At 44.5% G+C, this 27,922-nt stretch overlaps 1 long non-coding RNA gene across 1 annotated transcript in view; it reads left to right on the top strand.

The window, feature by feature from the left end:
• The window catches only part of LOC146858349 (uncharacterized), a 68,893-nt gene extending 41,449 nt beyond the window's left edge, over positions 1 to 27,444 (top strand). Inside the window, exon 3 of the long non-coding RNA XR_014979686.1 lies at positions 27,052 to 27,444. This is a non-coding gene — a long non-coding RNA (uncharacterized LOC146858349). The remainder of the gene's footprint in view (positions 1 to 27,051) is intronic.
• Positions 27,445 to 27,922: the final 478 nt, after the last annotated feature.

Raw genomic sequence — 27,922 nt, 5'->3', positions numbered from 1 at the left:
GATTCATAGCCCTGCTGCCATGGAAAGTTTTCTGCCCCTCGCATCTCATATAGACACTTAGACGTTTGTGCACGCACACAGCCAGTATAGACTAGATTCTGTCCGAGAGTCCTTCCTTGTGGATAACATAGTTCTTTAAACATAGGATGTTAGATATGATTTGGGATTAGGTTGACTTGACCCCCCCAGACTTCTCGTCTCCACATGTAGAGCTAAATGTCAAGTCCCCTTCACCCCCTAGTTGCACGTCACTCACACGTCATGCTGCTGCGCGCGCATCTATGCCAAGTATTATCTTATAGATCCACCTATGTCTGATAATCCTAACCAATCATGTTTCTTTTATTCCTTATTACGCCTAGTTTCGATTACGCACCTGTTATGTCACTTTTCTTATCAAATGTTACGCCTTCTACATTCGTTTCATTGTAATGTACTTATTATAAAAATGCATGTCTGTCAATAAAGTATTGTACTTCACTTCCTGAACCCTCGTGGTGACGGAACCTGAAGGCCGCGACTCGAGTCGGCCATTTTGAATGGAATAAAGCCCATTTAGAAAACCTCTTATACCACGGATTCTGCCTCTTGTTATTTTGAGCTATTTTACTTTATTTTAAGATCCTGTATGAAATTCAGTCCGGTAAAGAAGATTTTATTTACCACAAAATGAATGTCTCAGTAGGTTTTTCTGGCGCCCCAGTTAGGAACCCGATTTCTAGTCCTATGTCACCTTCTGTTGGACCTTGTGAGCTAAAAGCACCCCTCATCCTAACGACAGGTTGTGGTGAAAATCTGTTAGGATTAGATTTGCTAAAAAGATTGCATGCAACGCTATATTGTTCTCCCTCAGGGGTACAACTTACATTAGGCAAGAAAGTGATTTCCCCGATGTATTTGTCTAAAAATGCAATGCCACCTGAATTGTCATCCCTTCCGGATGTCCTTTGGGCTTCTGGTCCAAATGATGTGGGTCTTTTGGAAATACCGCCATATGTGGTCACTTTAAAAGCCAATGTCAGACTGCCACGTATTCCCCAGTACAAGATCTCCAATGAAGGTCAGAAAGCATTGTTAGCAATTGTCAGTGATTTGATTAAAAAGGATGTAATTGAAGAGACAAAAGGCAACGTTTGCAATAGTCCTGCTTTACCTGTCTTAAAACGAACAGACCCTTCACAGCCACCTGTTTACAGATTTGTGATTGATCTTAGAGAGGTTAATAAGATTGTTGTACCACAGTTTCCAGTTGTCCCTGATATAACTGCCTTGTTAACCATGATTCCAGCCTCTGCTGCATGGTTCTCAGTGATCGATCTGAAGAATGCCTTCTTTAGCATCCCAATTGCAGAAGAGAGCAGAGACATTTTTGGCTTTAGTTTAGGAGGTCGAAGCTTCCGCTTTAAACGCGCTCCCCAGGGCTACTGTGAAAGTCCATCAATATACAGTCAGGCTTTAAAGGCGCAGCTTGATGCACTGGTTTTACCCAGTGGCGCTATCCTTATTCAGTATGTTGACGATTTACTAATCGCCGCGGATACTGAACAGATTTGCAAAAACGCTACCTTGTCATTGTTGCGTTATTTGTCTGCCTTTCATCACAAAGTGTCTCTCTCAAAGCTCCAATATTGTCGACAAGAAGTGACCTACTTAGGTCATCTCTTATCAAAGGAGGGAAGGAAACTGACCCCAGAACGAATTCAAGCCATTACACAGTTGAGTGTGCCTAGAACACAGAGAGAAGTGCGTGCTTTCTTGGGCATTACTTCATACTGTAGGCATTGGATTCCCAATTTTTCCTTGTTGGCAAAACCTTTGTTAGCATTAACATGCAAAGACACACCGAATCCTATTCCATGGTCTGAAGAGTGTCAGAAAAGTTTTTTGGAATTGCGTAATGCATTATGTTCAGCGCCTGTGTTGGGTACCCCTGACTACAGCAAGCCTTTTACATTGTATGTTCATGAGAAAGATGGTTGCGCATTATCAGTGTTAACACAGCCTTTTGGCGATAGACCGCGTCCATGCGCATATTTTTCGTCAACCTTGGACCCGGTAGCGAGGGCATTGCCAAGTTGTCTGAGAGCCACAGCCGCCGCAGCTATGTCTATTCGACAGTCTGCTGGCCTAGTAATGGATCATACATTGATTGTTATGGTTCCACATGCTGTGGATACATTGTTAAACAGGACCAAGACACAACACTTAACTAGTGCGCGATTATCTGGTTATGAGCTGACACTGTTAGCAAATCATATACACATAAAGAGATGCAACACATTGAATCCAGCTACACTATTACCAATTCCAGCAGACCTAGATGAGATTGAGCAACATGATTGTCTGTTCAGAACAGAAGAAGAGACGAAAGGGAGAGTAGATCTTAAAGATACTCCCCTGACTGAGTGTGATGGTACTTTATGGGTGGATGGTTCGTGTTTCAAGCTTCCGAATGGTGATACAACTGCTGCATATGTCAATCATTAAGTGGGTCGCACACCGCTCGTCATACTAGCAAGTTGCCCCATAGGATTCTGGACAATGAAGTAGCAGCGGCGAGTACACCTATGCTACAAGTGTTGAAAATAAATGCCATCCCTGGACACGTGTTTCGAGGTAGTTGCCTCTCGTCAGCAGGGAGCAGGTCTGTATGTGGGGTGCCGGTAGACTGCCAAAAGTACAAGGTTAAATACCTTTCAACTGCTGCATATGCTATCACGACTTTGCACACGATTGTGGAAACTGCACGTGTGCCACAAAATTCGGCTCAAGCAGCAGAATTGATTGCCCTTACGAGAGCATGCGTGTTGTCTGAAGGAATGAAAGTGAACATATATACGGATAGCCAGTACGCCTTTGGCGTGGCGCACAGTTTTGGGCGATTGTGGAAAGAACGTGGGTTCCTGACTTCGCATGGAGCTAAGATTCAGAATGGCAAGTTGGTGAATGATCTCCTTGAGTCACTGACCCTACCGTTGCAAGTTGCGATTAGGAAATGCAGTGCGCACAAGAAAATCACTGATGATGTTGGTCGTGGTAATGCGTTTGCTGATGAAGTCGCGAAAGAAACAGCAAAAGATGTGAAGACTCGAATGTATGTTGCAGGCCCTGCCAGATGGGTTGTTGATGTTGGAATGTGTGAAAACACAATAGAAAGTGTAAAGTCCCTTCAAGCTGAAGCCACAGAGAAAGAGTTGAGCAAGTGGAGAGAAAGTATGGGTAAGTTGGATGAGAATGGTTGTTGGATTGATTTGTCAGAACATAGGCGATGGTTGTTACCTGATGCATATGTGCTTCCAGTGGTTACTATGGCACATGGAATGGCACATATCAGTACTAAAGGAATTTGTAAGTTGTTGGCTCCAGTATGGCAGAATGCTGGAATTCCCAAGTGTGCAGAGAATGTGGTCAAGAATTGTATGGTATGCTTGAAGTACAACCCTGGTAGGGGAACCCCAACTCCAGCTGGTCATTTTGCACCTCCGTCATATCCATTTGAAGTTTTGCAGCTAGATTTTATCCACATGGAAAGGTGCAACAACCTGAAATATGTATTGGTGGTTGTTTGCGCTTTCTCAAAATGGATAGAGGCCTATCCCCTAAAGGACAACACTGCTCTGTCCACAGCCAAAGCCCTTGTGAAGGAATTCTTCCCTAGGTTTGGAATGCCAAGAATGGTGTGGAGTGATAATGGGAGTGAATTTGTGGGTCAAGTGATGAAGAATGTGTGTGAGGGATTAGGGGTTAAGCAGAAATTCCACGCTGCAAATCACCCCCAATCAGCTGGATTAGTAGAGCGCTACAATGGCGCTCTAAAACTCAAGCTGGCCAAAATCCAAGCGAGCTCAGGTCTTAAATGGCCTGACGCTCTGCCTCTAGCACTCCTGTCCACCAGAATGACCGTACACTCACGAGTGGGACTTAGCCCATATGAGGTTATTTTTGGCCGCCCGGGCAATGTATGGGGTGTGCCAAGACCGGCGAAATTCAGTGAAATCGAACATCCAGTACTGCTTGATTACTTGTACGAATTGACGGCTAAATTGCGTGTTTTACACCAACAGGTGCACGATACTCTTCCCCAGGCCTCTGAGGCTCCAGGACACCTTATCGACCCTGGCACGTGGGTTCTGGTAAAAAATTTCCAGCGCAAAAGCAACGATGAGCCTCGTTGGATCGGCCCTCATCTCGTACTTCTGTCTACAAGATCAGCTGTTCGAGTAAAGGGGAAGAAGAACTGGATCCACGGCGCCCATGTTAAAAGGATACCTTTGCCTCTGCCCTATGACCAGTGGGTCCAGGAGGGTATCGCTGACTCTGAAACAGACACTGTACCTCGTTTTGTGCCGTTCAGTGATGCACGCATAAAGGGCACAACTTCAGCACAACAGAGTGACGATATTTTGCAAGAAGCTGTGCCACCGTCAATTCGATTGGACACCACAGAGCCTGAACTCTTGTTCCAAGATCAGACAGTACCTGGCCGTCTCCACTATAATCTAAGACCAAGGCCCATGGACAAATAAATATTCTTTTTCTTTTTTTTTCTTTTTTTTTTCTTTTTTGATAACCAGAGCTCTCCCATCTGAAGGACTTTCTTGATTTTTGTTTTTCGAACCACCATCCGGGTTCAGCCGCAGGGTCGCGGTGCCAAGACTTTGGGGTACAGGCCGATGACGTTAGGTCAATGGTTCTGGTTGGTCTAGGGCGTTCCCTGGACTGACAGGCGTACTCCTTAGCAGAAGATACTCACCCGCCGCGAGCGGCACGATTAGAGGATGGAGTTTTTCAAGATGGAGAGACTCGCTGAGGAAATGAACTTTAAAGCAAGAATGTGTAAAATAATGAAGAGCAAACGTTTTGTATTTTTATGCCTGTTTGTATTATGTAGTATGGTAGTGTTTACTGTAGGATTTGTATTCTTCTCCTCTCAAGAGCCCATTCCACCCACTGTACAGCCTATACCTCCTCCTACTATCTCCTCACACTCTTTTCACCCTCTGCCTGAACACGAACAAGCTAGACTATCAGAATTTGTAAATAACTCGTTTATTCAGCTCCTGCACCAGCACCAACTAGTCATGAATACAACCAATTGCTGGGTGTGTGGTTTAATGCCACATACCATTAACAAGGGTATTCCTTATCTAGTGCTGCCGTTTAGTTACAATGGATCGTCATGGGCATTCCAGACCATGTTTCTCTTTGCTCTAGATGCGTACTCCCCGCGACAACCGCGTTCCATCAGACCTAGCACCAATAATAAAGCTTTAATGAAAGGAGTTGCCGATATGAGCAGAGATATCGACGCATACTCATCTATTCCTAAGGAGGAATTGAGAGCTTATGTAGGGTGGAACGCGACTGGGTACAGTATTAGTCTGGGTGAAAGACAGCGAAAAATCTCATCCCCAATCTCGGTTGTACCCCACATAGGTCGGTTCTGTTTGCAAGGTAATGGTCAGAATCCTAGAGCTCAACTGGGGAGAAGTGACTGTACTGAAACGTACACTTTTCCATCACAGTTTTCCCCAGCGTTTTTGGCTGCCAAGGGTACATATTTTATCTGCAATGACCGAGCATATACATGGTTGCCCCCTGACTTCTCGGGCACATGTTATATTGCAAATTTGCTACCGCCAACATTCACTGCTGCCTCCGACTATCACAAGACCAGAGTTGTGAGAGGCGTGATTAGTAAGGAGGATACTGCCGGTCAGGAAGCGGGAGATTTCTTTTTGGGTTTCCTGCCGTTTTGGGGACCTATGGTTAATGAACCTGAGACAACTGACTTGTGTGGTTGAATCCACTGTTAATGTTACGGCTGGTGCCCTTGGTAATTTGACAGCTGAGCTCCAAGCGGATCGCCTCATGACTTTGCAGAACCGCATGGTTCTAGACGTCATACTTGCAGACCGCGGTGGGGTATGTAAGGTTATCCAATCTAGTTGTTGCATTTTCATACCAGACAACGCTCCAACAGTTTATCAAGCCATCTCCAAACTGCATAAAATATCTGAGTCCATACACGTGGATAAAGAAGATTGGTCACTGGTGGGGTGGTTCTGGGAACTGATATCTGCCTAGGGTTGGAAAGTTCTGATGGTCATTGGAATGATCTTAGCCATCCTCTTCCTGTTCTGTCTGTGCATACAGTGTGCTCCTGCGATATGTGGCCTCTGTGCTACATTATGTGTAAGGAAACCTGTATCGAGGGACGAGCTAAGTAATAGGATGATGCGACAGCAACATCTCCATGACTTCGTGAATATTGACCTAGACTCGGATTGAAATGAGTATAGTTATTGCCTATGTAAGGGCAAAAGGAGGGTCTGTCGTACTTTAAAATTTGGGACCGCGTAGGAGGCAGGGCCCTACCCCTGTCCATCCCAGTATTAGTGAACCGCGAATGGTTAATGCGGTATGTACAAGTGCTTTGTGTAACGTTTTAGCTATGAATGCACTGTGTATACGTTATTATACATCACTACGTGGGTTCCATCTTAGAGCAGTGGCCATCTTATGGTTGCCCTCACATAGGCTACATAACATGAAGCAAATACGGGCCTTTTAGAGCACATGTGCCTTCCTTTGACTTCTCTGTCACCCGGGCAGCTTGGCTCCGCTGCCCCAGGTCAGTCCGGTCCCACGAGCTCCCCGTCCTTCGGCCACCTGTGATTAGCATCAGGGCTTGACACACCGTAAAGCCTTTTCATCCTACACAAGCCTCCAGCTAATCTCTTTCACACCTGACTGTTCCTGCTTTATGGCTTGTTTTCCAAACAGGAGATGCTCATGTTTATTGGGGCCTATCGATATCTGATGTGGGATCTGAGCCTTGCTGGGTAAATAATTGCGGGCTGGCTTAACTGGAATGTGGGATGGTCATCATGACTCTGCTTTTTCGTTTGTAATGTATCCCTTTATATGGCCATATCGTAAACCAAGGAATGTGTGCCTGAAGCATGATATTTTGTATTTAAGGAGAAGCCCGTTTCTGTAATTTTTAGCAGTCTCCTGAGAACATACACGCTGTTGTACTTCTAGGATACCTGTAATTGGTCTGCAGCCAATAAACTGATCTTTGACTTCACCCAGAAGACTCTGTGTTTCTGTAGGTCTGAAACAGGAAGAACCCGAAGTCATAGGGTGTGTTCCCCTGCACCGCTGGTCTTAAAATTCCCAGTACTTCAAATTTCGGTAACAGATTTTTCCATTCTTAGTTGTTGGTTGCTTTGCTCTTTCTGTAATGCTTCTATAAATTTGTGAAGTGTAGGTTCGGTTCCGCCTAATATGGATTGGAAGGCATTGTGCCATCCTTGTACTATGTTGCTTGTTTTGGTTTCCTGTGCCAAGGTGCTGTCATAAGCATTCCACCATGGTCTTTGGAATTTGGGTTGGCATCTGTGTCCGGAGCGTTGCAGTCTGCCAACCCAAGTGTCTTAAAAGTAGTCCATTGGAAGGCTAAGGGGCTGATTACGAGTTTGGCGGTCTTACTGCCATACCTTGGCGGACCCAAGAAGACTATGGAGTCGGCGGTCTTCCCCCTGTCCTATTATGATGCATGCAGCCTGAACCACAGACCACGTTGATGGCGTGTATCCTGCCTGCGACGCAGCGGACTGCAGTCACGGAGATGAGTAGTCCGTCGCCGTCAGGGCTACTGGTTCCCACCGAGCTGATTACGAAAACACAGTTTAATGGCGGTCACCTTGCGGCAGTTCCCCAATGGGTGTAGTCCATCGAGGTATGCTCTCAGCAAAGTACCATAATAGTGGCCATTAGATGGATACTAATACGACACACCTGATGTCCATTGGCCAACTGGATACACTTTGCAAATCACACAATAAAACACACCCCATTTCAGATCATGATCCTTTGCCACTCCACTGCAGCACAGCAAGTCAGAGCCCAGTTTTTGGTGAGATAAGGCAGCCCTTATTTCCCCATCCCTTTTGCTAATCTCCACACACTTTTGTTGCACATTTTCCTTATATCCCTGGGTGTATTTCTTTTTTCATTGTCACTGACTTTATTTTGGGGAAATGTCACAGCCAAAAAAAACGCAGATTCTGAGTTGTCAGTCATGGTGGATGAAATCATATGAGTAGAGCCACAATTGTTTGGAGCCTCAGTCCAACATATTGCTCTCAGTAAAAAACAAGCATTTGCAATACAATAGGTCTCGCATTTACGTGAGTTTAAGCTATTGGCATTCTAAATGACAATGCCTTTTATTCATGTAAATCCATCCCTACTCCTGTTTCCCTCATAAATTGGAACACTAAAACAGTCCCGGATGAGGGCAATCCTGCAAGTCCCAATAAGAGCTGCAGTTCCCGTCATTGTTTCCTGCCCATCGCCTGTGAAATCTGTCAGAGTCCAGTCACAACAAAGTAAGTTCATAAAAAAAGGCAACACTGCACGATCAGCTGGCTCAACGCACAAGTCCGGGCAGGGGGCGGGGGTGAGCTGGCATTGACGTCAGCCTTCCCCTCTTATTATTTTAGGATCATTGTTCATTTTTGCCCGCATATTTTTTCTCTCCCTCTTTCTATAGAGTGGAAAGCTGTCTCGGTTTGTTGGAAGTGTTACTGTTGTGTTTCTGCAGTTGGGGATCCCAGACATCAGTTGTGTGCTGAAGCGGTGGTGGGTTCTGCAGTGTTTGTTTGAGCCAAAACGGGACAGCAGTGATTTAACCCGAAGATATGTGTCTTTATTGGGTGCAGCCAGGGCTGCTAATTTTGTGATAAAACTTTTAAAGAAATAGTTACCCATCTCCGTGACAGAGTGGCGCGATTCATAAATATTAGCACAGAAGGGAGTAGTCAGAAAAAATAAAATAACCTTCAGCCTCAGCAGTAACAAAACATCAGCGCGCGCCTTGCGCTGAAAGTAAAAAGCAGCAGGGGGAGGGGATAGAGGTGGGAGCCTGGGCCTGTTTCCCTGCGGAAGCGAGTGAGTTAATTACAAACATATGGTTTGAAAGCTCGCTCCCGCAAGGGAATCACCATACGTGCACGCGTTGCCATTCAAAGCAATGCAACGCGTGCATGTTTTTGCCCGCAAAGCTGTGCCGATTACTAAAGGTCTTTTTCCTATGCAGCCCATGCACACTGCGTCGGCGAGACCTTAAAAACTCTGTAAAACAGGGAAATGAGGTCCAGAATAGTCAACATAGTGAATGCTGCAGGTACCACCCAGTGAACACAGGAGGAAATTTAGGGAGAGGTGCAACGACCTGAGGGGGGAGGTGTGTTCCCTGGACCCAAAGCACCACCTGTAGGGTCTGAGGACTGGTGGTGGTCCTCCCATTGCCCCAATACAAATGTTCCCCTTTGAGGAGAAGGTCTTGCAGATCCTACATTCTCACCAACTGTCACAAAACTTCAATGTCCTGTTTGCTCTCGTCTCAGCTTTTGCCATTGTGTTGTGCATCTACTTTCCTAAAATGCAATACTCACGGTACTGGAGGTGTTGGATTGTCTGTGTTAACATGTATTGTTGAATATAAGATTACATGTATCAATCTCCATTCCAGGCCACATGTTTTAATAGTGTCTGTAAGTGTATTTCAATAAAAATATAATTCCAGGACCCATGATATGTAAATGTATGGTCCATCCCAACTGCATTTTGAGAACAGGTGTGTTACACTAAGTTGGCAAGTATAGATTGAAATGACTACAGCTACCATGAGGCCCTGTTTCTGTACCTCAAAATAAGATGAAATTGTGATTTTGCCCATTCTCACTTGTTAGACATGTCACAACTGATGTTCAGTTCTCAAGGCTTGAGCAATATACTTACAATTCATAACTCAGAGACATTTCTGCCTTCTTAGCTTTATGTTGTCCTGGTCTCTATTAATGGCATGAGTCACTCTGTACCAAGTGTGTAGGTCAAATATTTGTAAGGCATGAAGGTAACTCAGCTGATTAGACGTGACAGGTGGCCCATTGAGTCTGCACTGCTCTCATGATGACGAATGCTAAATATACAACCAAATTGTGTGATTGCCAGTTTTATACACAACTACATCTTGGAATGGTCAAATACATATGTTACCTCTCCAGTGTGTTGGCTTAAGTATTTGGCAGATGTCATGTTTATTCCTCAATCCAAAATGGAACATCTTAAAAAGATATCTAATGAGCAGCTTAATTGAAGTACATGTATTTAATGTCCTCAAATGTCTTGTTAACAAGTTCAAAACCACTGAAATATATCACTATAATAATCTTTACCTATTTTGTTTGTCCAAGGTTTCTACCTACTGTGTCACAAAACATTTGGATGTAGATACCACACTTCCACCAATAACAATGGGCCTGATTATAATGGTGGTCGCACAAGCGTCTTACTGCCATCCTGTCGGGAACAGGACCGCCCGACTAGCTGTCAGCGGTCCTGTCATCGGGATCCCGCCATCGGGATTAGAATCTGTATATTTTGTATTACGGCATGTGCTGCGTGCTGCAGCACGCGCCGCAGTCCAAAATAAACACATTGCACATATCCCTGAACTGTGTGGCAGGCACTATGCGTTGCCTGCCACGTGGGCCCATATCGGAGGGCCAGTGGGGAGGGGAGCCCACTACAGGCCCCCAAGTCCCTTTCCGTCTGTCTTTTCATGGCGGGTTAACCATCATGAAACAGTCGGCGGAAAGGGACATTGTAATACCTACGGTGGTGCCTGAGCAGGCACTGCCACTGTTCTAGGGATTGAAGATCCTCCAATGCACTGACAGGCTCAAGGATGCGTGGCGGGCAGTCTCTCCACCCGCCCTCCATCCGTCCGCCATCATAATGTGGCAGGTGGTCATGCAGGTTACGATGGTGGTGGGATCGCCACTGACGACCTGACAGTGGTGGTCTCATTGCCATCGTAATGAGGCTCAATGTTCTCTATTTCACAACAGGTCTATCTGGCATAGCAGTTGCCCAGAGTTTGGCCACAGAAGAGACACCCACTTCACCCCATGATCAAACCCGCAGTGATGACAACACTGGATGTGGATGACTGTGCTGGTCCATCTAGTTAGCCTGGGCAGACAGCATCAGTGAGTCTCACTGGGCCCACAACAACACCTCCCAACCTGTTGTGTAGTTCCTACTGATCCGTAGGATCTGCGCAATATTTGGACAACATAAACTGGGGGCTTGGTGCCATGACTGATTCCGGACACCCCCTTAGGATATATTGGCCCACAGACCAGCTAGCTCACCGTGCCACTGTAAGCCCCCTAACCTATTAGAGAGCAAATGGTTTCTGGCAACCACTGAACATGTCAACCCTGACCCCTCAGGGATTGTGGAAACAGTACAGAAACCTTTGCTCAGTCACTCGTGCTCACTTATTCTCAGAGGGACGATCCAACCCCATTACCTGATGGGATAGAGTGAAGGACTGCATCTTGCTCACGAACTGGACACCCCTCACAAGATGTCAGACCGCTGCGTGGTGATTTCTGAGCATGCAAGGACCTTCGGTGTCAGCGCAAGTGCCTCCTCTTTTAATCTATCAGGATGCTCATCTTTTATAATAGAAAGCAGCCTTGTGATGTGCGTATAGATTAGTGATGTTATGGATATGTAGATAGCCCTGTCGCCCGATGGAAGAAGATAGTGTTGATATTTGTACATAGTGCAAAATGAGACCTTGTACATGATGTTCAGGGCATTGTGATATTGTTGTGCAAAGCTAGATGTGTAACTAAGTTCAGTTTCAAGGAAACAAATCCAATTGCCTTGCATGCAAATATGTGCAAAAGGTCACAGCTGAAAATGGTTTTGTGAGGACAATGTAAGTAATAAGCTGCTTTGCTACATGGGTCTAACCTGGGAATATAACAACCCCAGCTATACCACTTTAGCCAGCCTCAGTCCCCACAACCTGTGTAACTAGCACAGTTTCAACCAGCATGTGCCTCCCAGTCGTGGATCCTTATGTAACATTCACCACCCCGCTAGAGAGGAGCCAGGACCAAGTGGGAGATGGCATCCTGAGCCAAGGGCAGAGGCTCGCAGGGGTAGGGGTCATGGGAAGGTAACTGTGGACCGGCAGAGTGAGGCCACTGAGGCCACTCCAACCCAGGCCACCATCGACCAAGTCTTGGGAGCCTAGCAGGACTCCCAAGGCGTAATGGGCCAGGTACTCACTGAAATCCGGGAGATGAAGCAGCTTCGGGGGGACATGCGCCATGAGATGCAGACCCATAACACCAACATGGGCTGCCAAAGTGGGGTGCTGCAGGACATTCACACACACCTGTGCCAGGCTTTTCCAGAACCACATACCTCTTTCAGTGGTCCAACAACATCAGGCCCACCAACATCTGTGGTAGCCAAAGGAAGGGAGGCCCTGCCAGAGGATGACACACCTGCAGACACCCCTGCCCCCACAGCTTTGGACTCCCCCGCACTAGCAAGCGGGGACGTCCACCTAATTTCCTCCAGTGTGGGTAACACATTCGCTCTGTGCACTCTTTGTGGACACATTTACCTTTCTGATTGGAGTAGGATTTTGGACATTGTACTTTAAACTATTTGGCATCTATAACTATGGTTTCTTTCACCATGACTGACTTCTTCACTTTTCTGTTCTGTTTGGTTTTGCACAATGTTTATTTTCTCCTTGTTGACTTAAATAAATCAACTAGTCTGAAACTCATTGCCGGGTGTAGTATATCTCACATCTAGCAATGTATATATATACTCACATCTGAACTTTACAATGCCAAAAATATCAATTGTGTGAGCATGGATATGTTGCATATACACAATGTTTAGCTCAGGGTCACAACCATGTCTCACCAACACATACATACAATTGTATCCTCATATACCATCTTTATTCCTCTGTACCAACGGTAGCTGGCATTATGTCAGAAACATAGCAAATCATACGTGACTCAGATATTCTGTGCCAGTGATTTCAGTTGCAGACCTTAACAACATGGAAGGAGGGGATACAACAGACAATTTCCTATTGAATAGGCAAAATAAAATTGGTTGATGTCACATGACAAGGAACAACTCTAATGGATTCCTCATCACTTCCATCGTATCACTGTGCAAGCAGTCTGGGTACAGGATTTGTACACCGAACGTCTGTGACAGTCATTCCCAGGAACAACCCATGTCCCTATTGTACTTCAAAACAGAACCGTATACCCGCAAATGTCACAACTCTGAAATTCCAAATCAAGATGCCATGGTGAAGGTACCTAAAACAGACCAAAACAAAGAAATTAGCTATCAAACTATACAAATTAAACAATTCACATAGTCAACTTTTGGAGAACACAGTCCATTACAATAATCAAAGCAAGACAAAGCGACACAAACAAAATGAGAATGTGTCTAAACCTTACCCAACAAACACCTTTCACCTGGATTTTCCAGAGATTGACCTTCCTAATATTTTACCCTAACATTCACCTATCATCATTACCACATGAGATGCTGTACCAGTCAAACTCATGAGATTTCACAAAATACATACACTCAAGAGAAATTATTGATGAGATCTTGACACAAGCCAGCTCTTTCCTACTCACCACTATCATCATCATTTGGCATTTCAGGATACTCACATGGTGACACTTCATGGTCTCCATCCTCCGCGATATAAGGAATGTTCTGTCGCAGAGCAATGCTGTGGAGCATGCAGCAGGCCACGGTGATTTGACACACCTTCATGGTTGAGTAGTGGAGGGCTCCCCCAGTCTTATCCAAACATCTAAATCTGGCCTCAGGAGCCCAAAAGCCTACTCCCCTGGCCGCTGTGTGGAGCAGGCCTGCTCCATGGGCCTCATTAAAGTGGACTTCCCTTGGTGTTGTTGGATTTCTCAGCGGTGCCCACAACAATGGACAGTTGGGATATGCTGAGTCTCCTAGATGGAAGACTTTCTGATTCTACCACCTGACATTACCCACACAAAGTTAGGACAGATCATACTTACCAACACGCAGGTCCTCTCCGGTAGTAGTTGTAACATCAGCTGGGGTATGGTGCTGTTCCACAGTATGAAGGAATAATGGGCTGTTTGAGACATACACATCTGGTAAGCAGACAACTTGCATGTTGATAGAATGGAAGTGCTTCTTGCTACGATAAACTTGTTCCCTGACTTGTGGTGGTACTAAGGCAGTATGGTTGCCATCAATGGCTCCAACCACATGTGGGAGGTGACCAAATCCATAGAAGTCAACCTTCATATCGGCTAAATACTCACGTCTGCAGAACTGGATGTAGCTGTCCATGTGTCTCATTATTGCTGAAAGCATGATTTGTAGTACACCACTGAACATTGGTTATGACATACCACCAAATATTGCCACAGTGTATTGAAAGGAGCCTGTCACCAGAAAATGCACTACTGACATAAATTTCAAACTTGGTGGGATACATGTGGGGTTAGTGTTTTGAGGAAGGAGATCATGCTCCAAATGATGACATAAATACAGTATAGTTTGCCTCTTCTAATGAAACTTCTTGATGATATCCCTTTCCCATGGTCTGAAGGTCTGGAAATGGGAGGTACAAAGAAGACTGTTGTCTCCTCCCTCTCCCTGAGTATCTATGTGTGAATTGAAAATATTTTTTGAACGTTGGTCACAATGTCCACAGGAACATATGTGAAGAGTAAGCCAAAACTAATGTGACAGTACGTGAATTTTTCAGATTGCATATACACATATTACTTTCAAGTAGTATATTGTGCAACATCCATCACAAATCCCCATAGTGGCCTTGACATGTGTTTGACCATTAATGTGTAAATAATATAATTTTATGGCAATGTATTTGTACATATTTAAACTTGCAACTCCTAATTTGCAGAGGTGGGGATGCAGTTAACAGTCACCAATACAGTACTTACAACAGCTCAAATGACGGCTGTCTGACCTTGCATCTTAGACATTGTGCTTCTGACACCGCTGGCGTAAGTCAACCGTGAAGTGGGTGGTTGACTCTACAATGGACACAGCTATAGGCTAACGTTGGTGACTGTGACGGTAAAGGGCCAATGGTTGCGTCTGTATATGTCGATGACTGCATACTTCGCCTACATGTATGCGGTGATTAAAAATACCTCACTTGCCTCTTGACACTGCTGCTATCAAGACCTCCTCAACTTTAGCTGCTGTTTGCCACTTCTGGGAGCAATCATACCAGGCCAAGCAGGTGCTGGAGCTGCTTGCTGAAGAGGTCCTTTCCCTGTATGGCCAGCTCTATGGTTTACCAGAGGAACAGGTAACTATCATACATACGTGGGTTACTCTGTTTAACTCCATTATTTCCATTCTCTCAGGCTGAAGTGTGCCTCTGAGTTCCAGAGTGAAGTCATATGACTGCTGTAACATTTTGTAGTCCCTACATAGGACAATCATGTCAGAGATTGTTGACCACTGTACATTGAGTGCTTAAGATCACCATTGGGATGTGTGATATGTGGTAGGACGTAGATTCTACTTGTGGTGCATGCACATATCTATGCATGTATACACATTCATGGTGCCTGTTAGGCTTGGCATCTTTTGGCGTGTTTCCCCTAAGTTTTTGCTTTCTGACCTCCTGGTTTTTGCTGGCGTAGTGTTTCTGCGCACTTTCCTCACTGCTGACCAGTGGTAAAGTGCAAGTGTTCCTGTGGTAAAATGTATTATAGATTGGTGTTTCCTTGATTGGCCTGTTTGTCTTATGTGTCAGTCCCTAGTAAAGTGCACTGCGTGTGCCAAGGGCTGTAGCACTGGATTGTGCCACCCACACAAACAGCCCGTAAAATGTAACTCTGGCCTGCCATTGCAGAGCCTGTGTGCAGTCTGGTACTGCCATGTCTACTTGGAAAGTTTACCCACTTGCAAGGCCCAAACCTTCCCTTTTCTTACATGTCAGTCACCCTTGAGGTAGGCCCAAGGTACCCCTGTGGGCAGGGTGCAGTGTATGTGAAAGGTAGGACATGCCCTGGTGTGCGTGGCATGTCCTGATAGTGAATTAATGCCAATTTTGTTTTTCACTATTGCAAGGCCACCTTTTCCGCATAGGACAGAATGGGGAGTTTGTTTATAACATTTTATTAAAATAACCGACGCTGGGAACTAGGTAGGAAAATAAAGCTTAGTATGCCTGAACTCAGAATCTAAAGATGCATCTTTAAGGGAAGGTGATTTTTACATTCTGTGTTTGAAAATCTCACTTTTAGAAAGTAGGTATTTTCTTGCCTAACCATCCAGTGTGCCTCTGCTGGGTTTGTGGATTGACTGTCTGGGTTTTGGATGACAGGGGCTGGGGAGCAGGAGTGGCTCTGAATAGTCTAGGTTGGTCAGGAAAGGGCTGAATAGACCAGGGCTGCATTTAGAGTAGGGGGAGGAGATTTCCTTGCACCTGAACGGGCCTGGTCTACCTCTGACAATGCAGTCTCCACCTCCAGCCAGGAAGCCACCCCAGAGAGGGCAGAACTGGTTCTGGCCAGGCACAGACACTCTCTGCCTGAGAGGACAAAGGATTTTGTGGTATAAATATTGGGGCCCAAACCCCTGAACTTTAGAACTCTTTTGGACCAAGAAGACTGCCAAGAAGAAGAGCTGAAGAAGCTGTGAGGAGGAACTACCCCTTTGCTGAGTGCTTTACTGTGGTGGGCTGCAGTGGCTGCTTCTGTCTTGGGCAGTGAAAGGACTGGACTGAACTTTCTGCAATCTACTTTTGTGAGTTTCTCCAAGGGCTTGAGGTAGAGCTTGCTCCCTGTTCAAGAAGTCTCAGGAACAGCAAAGACTTCTTCTGCCCTCAGCACTGGGAACTGCGTGTTTTGTGTTGCAACAGAAGAAAAGGCAACCCAATGGCGTCTACGATGCCGCTGCCGACTCTGTGTCCTGAAGGCACCGCAGAGGGCATCGCCGCAACGCCGCACCACAACCCTGGTCTCACCAACGATGCCTGCTGACGACGCCACCGAGCTGCTGCTTGCACGGCGACCAGTGGGCACCAAACTCCGCATCGCCTCGCTTCACGACGCTGCCTTGATATCCCCGACGACGCTGCCCCATGCCGAAATCGACACCGCTGCTTGCACCGTGGTTTGGGGGCAACACTCGTAAATCTACACGATACACCACCCTCATCCCGCACCGCAGCCTTGGCCTACCGACACTGGTGCCATCGACTCCAGTTCGTTAGCCGATGACAGCGCTTCAGCAACAACGACGCTGCTGCTTGCACCGTGACCTGCCAGCAAAGCGACGAGCACCCCATCACTTCGCACCGCGACCCTGGTCTCACCGACGATGCCATCTGATGCCGCCACCGAACCGCAGCTCGCACCGCGACCTGAGGGCATTGCACGCCGCACCGCTGCACTTTGCACCACAGCCCCCAACGCCTGCCGACGCCAGCACTCCTGACTTCAACCACGAGGAGTTCGATCTGCAACATGTGTGACTTTAAGGGCCCAACGACTCCTGCACCGACCTCCGGAACCGACGTCTGCGGACACCGTGCTTTCGGAAGCTCAACGAGAGGTCGCCGACGCCCTGCATTTCTAAAGGTACTGTTTTGCGGGTCTTCCCGACACCGTAGCTGGCCCACGACGCCGCGGTCAGCCAGAACTGTTTGGATTTGTTTGTTCATGACGCCATGATAGCCCCAGAGGGAGCTATCGACTTCAAGAAACTGTTTTTCAAGGTTATTTTGATAACTGAAGATTTCTAAGTACTGTATTGTGGGTCTTATCGTTTTTGGTCTTGTCTTAAGTATATAAAAATATTGGATATTTTTCTATACTGGTGTGGTGTCCCTTGTAGTTCTTACACTGTATTACTGTTGGTCATGTGCAAATGTTTTACACACTGCCTCTAAGATAAGACTGACTGCTCGTGCCAAGCTACGAAGGGGGTGAGCAGGGGTTATTTTAGGAGTGAAACTCCCTTATCCTGACTAGGAAGAAGGGTCCCTACTTGGACAAGGTGCAAACCTTGCCAACTAGAGACCCCCATTTCTAACAGTACCTATGAGATATTTACTAATCAGATCATGCTAAATGTGCAAATGAATGTATAACCTTTACAGCATGGGTTGTGTATGTATTCTGTAAAAAGCAGCTGAGGATGATGTTAGCTACGTGTACAGTTTCTCATATCACTCATTCTAGATCAGGGCTTGCCAAACTGTTGTGAGGAACTAGTAATACCTCACAGACCTCTTCATATTGCCACAAATACTAGATGTCACATTTTGGATGGCCACAAGGTGTAATTTTATATATTGCATGGTGGAAATGTGATGTTTATGTGGGACCAGTATGCTTAGCCTTTAGAAAGCAAAGCCTGACAATGAGTGGTGCCCAGTCTGGACCATGGACTAGGCTGGGGCAGAGTTACTGTGGCAATACAACTGATGCACAGAGTAGTATCCCTGCAAACCTGCAGATCATTGGATGATACCAAAAGGAGTTTTCAGAAGCAATAGTAGCTTTGATTGCTTTTACATGGAGTACATTTGGAATAGTGACTGTGGTAACCCCCTGATATTACATTCCATTGACCTACATTGTGAATGTGTGTCATTTACTCATGACAGGACCCTTACTCCCACAGGTCTGTTTTCTCTTTTCCATATCATGCTTGCACTGTACAGGCCTGTTTCACACGTGACACATTAACAGTGCAGATAGTTGTGAATCACCAGCTTTTTTACATTCAACCAATCAAACAAGAAATACAATGGTATGATTGCGAAGTAAAGTCACATAGAAAAGTTTATTTTAAAAATAAAATAAAATGTTTTTTGCAAAGGGCTGTTATGAAAGGTGCACAACCAACAACCTCATCGACAAAGAACCTTTACTGGAAATGAATTCACCTCAGGTTCCCAAATGCAAAACTCTGCGACCATCAAGGTAGAGTTGTATTCAAATCAGCGTCTAACATAGCACTAATCACCATAGAGATCAACAGAAGACTACCCGTCCGGGGTTCCAAATGGGCCACCTGTCTGTAAGATAACCATAACTGGAAAATGGACTAAATTATATGCAATTAAATTCAATATGTATCAAGACTCCTCAGGTTTGTAAGTAATTTCTAAGGTAAGGTATTTGTGACCGCAGCACGATGCGCATTTGTGGAAACCCAGACACTTTCATCTCTAACAGGGAAATAAACCCAACGTGTGTTGCGATGTGAGTAGTGCTTGATCCCTGAGATGTAAATCAGATTTCAAAAATAATATATAGACATGTCCTGTATAGAAACTCACTCATGCTGTTAATTAAGTACTGTGGTGGTGTTACCATGTATTTAGAGTGATATGGTTTACAAATGTTGCTTGGATATGAATTTACTTTAAATAAATGAAAAGACATGAGGTGTTTGGCAAATGGGAACAAGGTAGTTTAATTAAACGCTGCGGCCCGGCGAGACTGGTCAGAGTGCGTCTGCTCAAAATCTTTTGATGTACAAGGTTTTGGTTGGCAATTTATACAGGTCATGAAGTACAATAAAATGATCTCTACATTCCTAAAGAGCATTTTAGTCATAAATCAATCAAATATGTGCATCTCACAGGTGGCTCTCGACCTCAGGGAGAGTTAATGTGGGCCAATGTATATGTGTCCAGATGTCCGGCATGAGGAGTGTGTGATCACTACATGTGGTGTGCAGGTCGTGTCCTGATTGGTTGAGTGTACCTATCTACATGTGGTATCTAGCTTTGTGGTATTTCTGGGGAATGCAAGCCTTTGGCCAAATGTGTTTTATTGGGGCCAATAACCTTGGACTTGTTTGTGGTGCAACTATCTATCTGTGGAATCGACCAAGGTTTTCCATGGGTGTGTGTTTGCCCTTAGTTTATGGGGGACCCCACCTGTGACCTGTTACTCGGTAGGCATGGGTCGCAGGACCTGCCTGAGCACGCATCTCTGACTCAGGGTTGATGGGGAGGTCACCTTCGGTGAATCCAACAGCAATGATATGAGTTCATTGGAACTCCTAAGAATAATATGGTAGCCACTGGTATCATTTTATCGACATTATCAACAATGCACCTACAGTTGTCATCTTGTACATTGACATTGTTTTTACTGGTATTGACAAAGTTATATTTGCTTTGTTCTGAACGTACATTGACATTGTTCTTATTGACAAGAACAATATTAACATACGAGTATGGATTATGACAAACATCGGTATCATTATTGCTGATGTTGGCACTGCTTTGCAGGTACAAGTTAAGGTATACATTGACATTGCAATGATGGGCTTTGACGTGGTTATGTGGTCACAGGCTATGGCATACATTCACATTGCATTTACTGATATTGATGTTGTTGCACATATCATGACAGTCATTGACATTGTATTCACCCATTCCAATACATGCATAGTGTTGCATGAAATGCAGATCGAAATGGAATAGATAGTATTTAGTATTCCAGTCAAAACATAAAGCATAAAATGTTTGCATTTGTATTACATTAGGCTTGTCATCAAGGATAAAGTTTAGAGGCCCTTAGTCGGAACACATATCCAATTTGGGTATACAGAAAAATACAATCACCTTGAGTAGCTTCGTAGGTGCAAACATATAATCATTAAAATAAATGTAATAAGGAGTTACCAAGAGGTTAATCAGTAAAAAGTTTATGCAAAACTGTAGAACTACATTCCTCCATTGTGTTGAGTGCTTTATTGATGCTATCACATTTTAATTGTTTTGCATCTTCTGTATGTCACACACACCCCCAAGTGGTTTTCGTACCTGTTAAATGATTTGCCACCTGATGTCATTTGCCGAGTTATTTCAAACCAAAAAATGGGATACCAGGGTTGCATCAAGAGTCTTGCAGCGTATGAGACTCTTGTGCTGTGACAAACGTGACTTGACTTTTTGAGTTGTCTGCCCCACATAGATTAGCTTGCAGGGGCACGATACAGAGTAGACAACATTCTGGAAGTTGCAATTAGTGTGATCCCTTCGATTGTGAACTATGTTTGCATGTAAAAACTGTTTAGTATTAGTGGTAGAATCACAATTAATAAAATGTCCACATTTTAAGTGACCAGCAATCTTATTAAGGCCCTATGAGGAGGCCAAATCAGGAGAATTCATATTAGGTAGAGAGGCACGCACTGGATGATCTTAAATAATGTGACCCCTTTTGAATGAGAACAGTGGCAAATCATCCGTGATACCGATTGATTGGACCACAGGCCAGTGCCTTTTTACAATCTTTGTCAAACCACTACTTTGTGTGCAAAAGGTGGTCACTCATACAACCCTCTCCAATGTTTTTGAGGGGCAAGGGATCAACACAAATTCACGATGATTATACAACGCCCTTTTCAATGATCGTTTGATTAATTGTGGTGGATATCCACTAGTCTCCAATTTTTGGGCTAAGATGTTTACTTCATGGAAATAGTCGCTCCTGAACTTACAATTTCTTCTGATTTAAAGAAACTGTCTAAATGGGAGTCCATCCTTCATGCCCTTTCGGTGGTGGCTCCTATATTGGAGTAAGGTGTTACGGTCCGTTGGTTCAGTGTAAAGCATGGTTGCTAGCTTACCATCATGGGGCATAATAGTGAAATCCAGAAAATCAATCAGTTAATTGCTTGAAAGGGAAGTAAAGTTCAGGTGAACAAGTGTTCCTCATGTCTGCCGTGCTCCTGGTTGCGGAAGTGGCAGAGGCAGAGCACTTCCAGCATAAAGCCGTCCTCCCTAGGCTGAAGATTGCTTTGTGTTCTAGTTGTCGCGTCTGCAATTTTCTGCCGTAGGGTCACTTACCATCAGCTTTTGGGGCTCATCCACATCACGTCTGATGCCTCCAGCTGGGTTACTGCTTGTCGCTTACTCTTTGGTTTGCTCTCTGTCCTCCTCTGCCTGCGACCTGCTCCAGCTCCATTTCAAAAGGATCCCTGCAAATAGAATGACAAGGAAAAACATTTAAAGGATCAAAAGGCTACAAAGAACAATGGTGGTAAAGCGCTCTGCACTCATGCAATGATTTCAACAATACTTGTGCATATACTTATCTTACATGCTCTTTTTGTTACAAAGATTCTGCTTTTGCCACAGTGATACCCATACTGAAAGACACGATGAAAGAAAGAAATGTCTGTTCAATGTTTCTTCAATGCAAAGAAACATGTACTAGATTTGCAAAAAGGTTGTACACGTTTGTGTTATTTTTTTAGTTTTGACTATTTTTACTAGAATTGGACATTGTATAAATATATTTTCTGTAGACTTTGGATATCCTGCATTTGCTTTAGTTCAAGGCTGCAATTAGGCCTTAATTGTCAGTTGCTACGGGAAAGCTTTTAGGTATGCATATAACCACATGCTTGTACATAATGGTCCTATAGATATCCTGTCTTCCTCCTCAACCTATACTCTCCCTTTCTTTATCATATACCACTCCTGTGTAAGAGGGGATTTATATAGGTAGTTATATATAGTTATATATATAGGTGCAGATTCATGATAGAACAGTTGTATGGTATATGTAGGGATTGACACAGACACTGATTCCACTGTTCTCTTCTTCATATACAGGAGACATTCAGAGAATATCTTGGCACCTTGTACCATCCTGCTCTGACTCTGTGGGACCTGTGTGTTTTTTATCTTCCCATCCCCTCTTCCCCCATTCCACCTCGAATAGCTTTGACTTATATTGGGCGGTCTTGGTGGTTGGTGAAAGTTGGGACCTTACTTAACTCCCTTCCTATCGCTCCTGCGGAAATACAGGTGAGGTTTGACAGTGTTCAACCATTCAAGTAAAGTGGCTAAGGATGAATTATTAAACAGAAGGGGGGACTAAGGGCTTTGTCGAGGTCCAGCATACACGCTCAATCGAAGTCAAAACAGAAGAGGGCATGCAGTTCCTAACAGGGCAGGGAGAGCGCGGTCAGCCAAGAAGGGAATATTATCCCTTAATGGTGGAGGAAAAGGGGTATTCCTCCTTATGGAATTAGGGTCCTCACTCACTCAGCCAGCTGGGTGTCATGCTTCATCATGGGGCTTGCTCCTCGTCAGGTCGGCACTGCAATACCTGACGGGCTCCCTATGAGGGGCTGTTTGGCAGACATCTTTTATTCCTTGCCATTTGGTGCCATTGGTGTGAGGGACCTAAAGGTGTAGATATGCTAAGTGAGGGTCAATGGACTGTGCAAAGGTTAAAACAGGAAATGGAAGTCCAAACAGAATAATTTTAATAAATAGGGCTTCCAACCTGGCTAAAAAGTAAAAGTGGCACACTCCTGATATAATGCGTAAGGATCTCGCGCTCGACTTAATGTGGTCGACATGTTTTTTGCCTATGTGTCAGGATGATCTAGCGGCAATTCATCAGGACCTAAAAGAACAGTTCTATCTACCCTACTGGTGGTGTTCTGGTTAATTGACCGTGATAGACCACAAAAAGCACCTCAAATGTGGTACCTGTAAATGCGGTGGCCAACCTAATGGGATAAAAGCAAGATGATTAAACAATAGTAGCAGTTAATCACAGTTCATCCTTCAACATATGCATCCCCTACAAGAGTCACCATGCATGTTGCACACGGTGAAGGTACCATGTAGGTAGTTGAATCATGGTGCCCCAAAACATGCGTCACACAATTCTGACATGCTTGGGACACAGAAGAATCAAACGATGGATAAAAACACACAGGCGTAATATACTGTACTTTCATGGTAGCGGAGAACGGTGGACTCACCCAAAATCTATTGGTGACTCGCACCATCAACTCCCGGCAGGTAAAGACACCTGGAATTTCAGTGTCCTAAAAAGGGGAGGGGGGTTAAATGGTGCAAACATTGTAAAATAAAATATACACCTGATGGTGAGGTGTATAGATCACAAAGCTCAGCAAGGATTCATACACTCGTAAGATGGTAATGAGCAGGTTGAAAACGGGCCCAGTCCAGAGAACAATATGTTCCCCCAGGGGCTCCATCTTACCGGCCGGTGCTGACACTGGTTGCTCACTCACAGGTTCCCGAAGTTACCTTGCTCAGGAATCAGCACCTGGTATCTTTGACAAGCGGGACCGAGGAAACCTTGTCCGTTGAGTGCCCAGGGTACTAGCGGTAAATGAGCCCCTGGCGAGTTCAAGGCAGGGTCTGCTGCCTCGTTAGATAACAGGTGCAAACTCACCTTGTTTAATAGGGTAGGAGAATCAACCCTTGAAAGCTCAGAGTCAAACACGAGGTCATAAGTGCACCTACCCATATGCTGCCGGGGCCGGGAGGTACTGGCCATCTTCCTCGTGGCCAAGATGTAGCCCCGGTCGCCGGCAGCCAGTGGGAGGGGTAACCAATTAGCAAGCCTTGGTGCCCTGGAGCGCCAACACCCCATTAGAGGATGCTAGCATGGCGGCCATGTTGGACAAATGCGTGCTTGGTCAAATTAAAAGAGTATTGTGGCAGCCATCTTGGAATGTGTAATATATAATATACACTGATCACGGGGGTAATGGAACCTCTTACTGCAATGGGTACTGTGTATAGAGGTGCCGTGGTAGGGTTAAATATCCCCACGGATCGGGGGCCCTTGCAAGGAAGTAAAACCGTGGTCCCCATGTATGAATGGTTGTGTTAATGGCAAATTAGCAGGACTAGTGATAGGGTTCTCGTAGTAGACCCAAAGTTAGCTGGCACAATGGTATAGGTATACTGCCCCTGTCCTGTTAGGAACTGCATACCCTCTACTGTTCTGTTTTGTTCTGTTTTAAGGATGAATTATCCCCTATCCAAATGAAAAACATATTGTCAATGTAACGCCTCCAATGGTGCACATTGCTAAAAAATGGATTGATAGTGCTGTCATTTATGTACTTCCTTTCAAAATTGTCCACAAACAATATAGCTAAGTTGGGGCATTATAAGCCCCTATTGATGTCCCCTTGATTTGTAAATAATATTGGCCATCATACTCGAAATAGTTACGAGTTAGTGAAATTGTAAGGAGGTCAATGATAAATTTAGTTGGGACAACAACTGGTCCAGGACTCGTATTTACAGCATCCTTTACCACCTCATTTACCTCCAGATGGGGAATGTTGGTTTACAAAGACTCGATGTCCAAGCACACCATTAACTTCCCAGCTGAATCACAGTCTGTATCCTCAATTTGTCTAATCATGTTGCTACTATAGCAAACATAACTTCTAGGGTCCATAGCCAGATCCTTAAGAAAGACATCAATATATTTGCACAACGGCTCAAGAACCCAGCTACACCTGGATACGATGGGTCTACCTGGGGGAGCATGATAGGTATTTGTGCATTTTTGGCAAAGTGTAGCAGTTGGGAGTCCTTGGAGATTTGGAATTTCATATACTCATATTCATTTGGACTTAAAAAGACAGTTTTTGGCCTTTGAGGTACTGTCAAGGGTCAGCTCTTGGACCTGAAATAGAGGATTGGATATCAACAAAGTATAGTGATTATTATTAGGCCTGGGCAGAGTTCGCAGTGTTCTGCTATGGCTGGATGAAAGACTGGATGAGAAAAGTAAAGCTTTATCATGGTGGCTTTGTGTGAATTACAATGAAAGGATGAATGAATATTTGGATTGTTTGGATAAATAAGCAAGGCAGCTCTTCTCATGAGGAGCATGCTGCTCACCTACATTGTTTACTTTATTTTTATAGGGTTTTCAAAGCTATGGTTCAAAGTGGGTGGTATTTTTAAATTTTTTGTTCTACTCGCTTGACTCGCTGCATTTGTAAAGTGAGCCAGATGTATCACACCCATCATTCACCACCCCCCTTCCCGGCCATAGCATTTTGCTACCTATAAACGAAATGCAGTATGGTTCAATTTGTGACTGCAGTGTTGGCTGTGCAAAGTGTGTCTACTTCAGTTAATGCGGCATTTATAAAGTTTTCAATACATTACAAACCTAACCTGCAAGGTGTTTTTTTACCTTCGCCCACCTTTTAGTACTTTTCTTCTTTATTTTTTCCTACATTCTTCCACCCCATTCAACAAAAAAATTGAAAAATCCTTTCATGGCATTTGCCACATTTGATTTTATAACCATGTGAAGTGAAGTGATTCTAGAATATATTTTATGGTTTCCCATAAAAGATTTATTTTACACCTGTTCATATTTTTCCCTTTCGACTTCCGTCAACTAGTACAGTGAATGAATAAGCCAAAGATGACAAATCAATGATCAGTGTAGTGGCCAACTATTCTATATCAAAAAGCTCTACCTTACCCACCTAGTCCCTTTACCCTACTCTGCAGCAGAGTAAGTCAAGTTTCCTTTCCTTTCTTACTGCCCAGCGAATTAATTTGTTTCACATAATATGTAGTGGTGGTCAAGGCCAGTGAGTAAAGTGGGAGTAAGTGCATGATTTAATGTACAGTTTGGTGTTTGGGAGACACTATGACGAATGTACCAAATATAATCTATTTAGCCCGTTCCTTTCCCTGTACTACAGTCCATCATTTTCCCCTATGTCTACTTATAGCAGACCGGATAATATCCGTGATATAGTATCTTATTTGTTATTCGTCTGCCTCTTTGGAGTCATGGTAGAAAGAGAAATGTATTTGGAGAAGAGCAGGGCCATTGGAATAAAAAATAGAAAATTGTCAACTACAGCTGCCCCAGCTGCAGACAGTAGCAAAATACCCAACACACTGGCCAGCAATGAGCATAGCTCCATTATTTTAGCACAACTTTTACTCCATAGTACATAATGCCATACTCATTAATGAGAGGTATTTTTTTTCCTATTAAAGTGTATGTTTATAGTTACTTGGAAAGCTGTTAGAAGAAAAGAAAATCAAATCCCAATTTTTTAATCCGCTGTTATTCTGCCTTAATATTTTTCTGTCAGTGCGCTTTATGAAAGACATGTGTGGGTAAAACAAAATTGGCCTTGTGACTCTCCTAATCATCATCACATCAAATTCCAATGACCATAGGGGACGAGCAATGTGCTGCTTCTGTGCCACCCACAAATTTAAAACAATTGTTTGCACAGAGCATTATTTACAATTTGTCTTTTTTCTTTTTCTCAATATAGCCATTCCTGCTGGTCCACTAGTAGGACCCAACAGGCAGGAGATAGCAGCCCATCTGCGACAGCAGAGGCTGGAGCGTATCCACCAGGAATGCCAGTGGCTGATGGTCCTGGAAGAGGAGGAGGAAGAGGAAATAAATGCCTCTCAGGTGGGCCCCAATGCAGCCAGTCCCCCTCAGCCTCCAGCCTTCTGGCCATCCCATCACGGCGCAGCCGCCAGCTGACATCAACTGCTGCCACCTTCTCCCACACTGACAACACAGGCCATTGCAGCACCACATCCTGCAGCGGAGGGACACCTCTGAGAGCCAGCTCCTCATGATGGAACGGAGCCTGGTCAGCTCAGGACCGACATCCAGAATACCAACTTTTAGCCCTTTAAAAAAAATGTTTTGGTGGGAGGGACTTGTTGTGGCTAGGTGGAGAGGGTGGGAAGGGAATTGGGGCCACGGTTCTTTGGACATTTCAGATTTTGGGACTTTGGGGCTTGGGCCACTTTGTTTGGGGAGAGGGGTAGACATGCTGTGTGGGTGGAGAGGGTGGGTTTCTTTGTAAAAAATAAAGTGGAAACTATATTTTATCAAAATATATGCCTGAAGTAGTTTGTTTTACTTTTACTTTGCACTGCTGTCTTCAGATTTTCACAGCCTGTTTATGTACTTGTAAAAGAGAGTGTATCGCTTAGTTATGGAGTTATACCTCTAACTATCTTGACCATTAGAGGGGATGCTACCATGACCTATATTGTCTATAACAATCTATTTAAAAGATAGTAGCAGTTAGTTACTTACTTACTAAGTTAACTAGTTCACTTCACTCCATAGTTGTCCTACCTGAATACAAATGAAGGAATAACAGGGAAGACATCACAACT

Source organism: Triturus cristatus, chromosome 3_2 (genome assembly GCF_964204655.1).
Source record: "Triturus cristatus chromosome 3_2, aTriCri1.1, whole genome shotgun sequence".
Classification (NCBI taxonomy): domain Eukaryota; kingdom Metazoa; phylum Chordata; class Amphibia; order Caudata; family Salamandridae; genus Triturus; species Triturus cristatus.
Note: the sequence above shows the minus strand (reverse complement) of the source record. Positions and strands in the feature narration are given on the sequence as shown.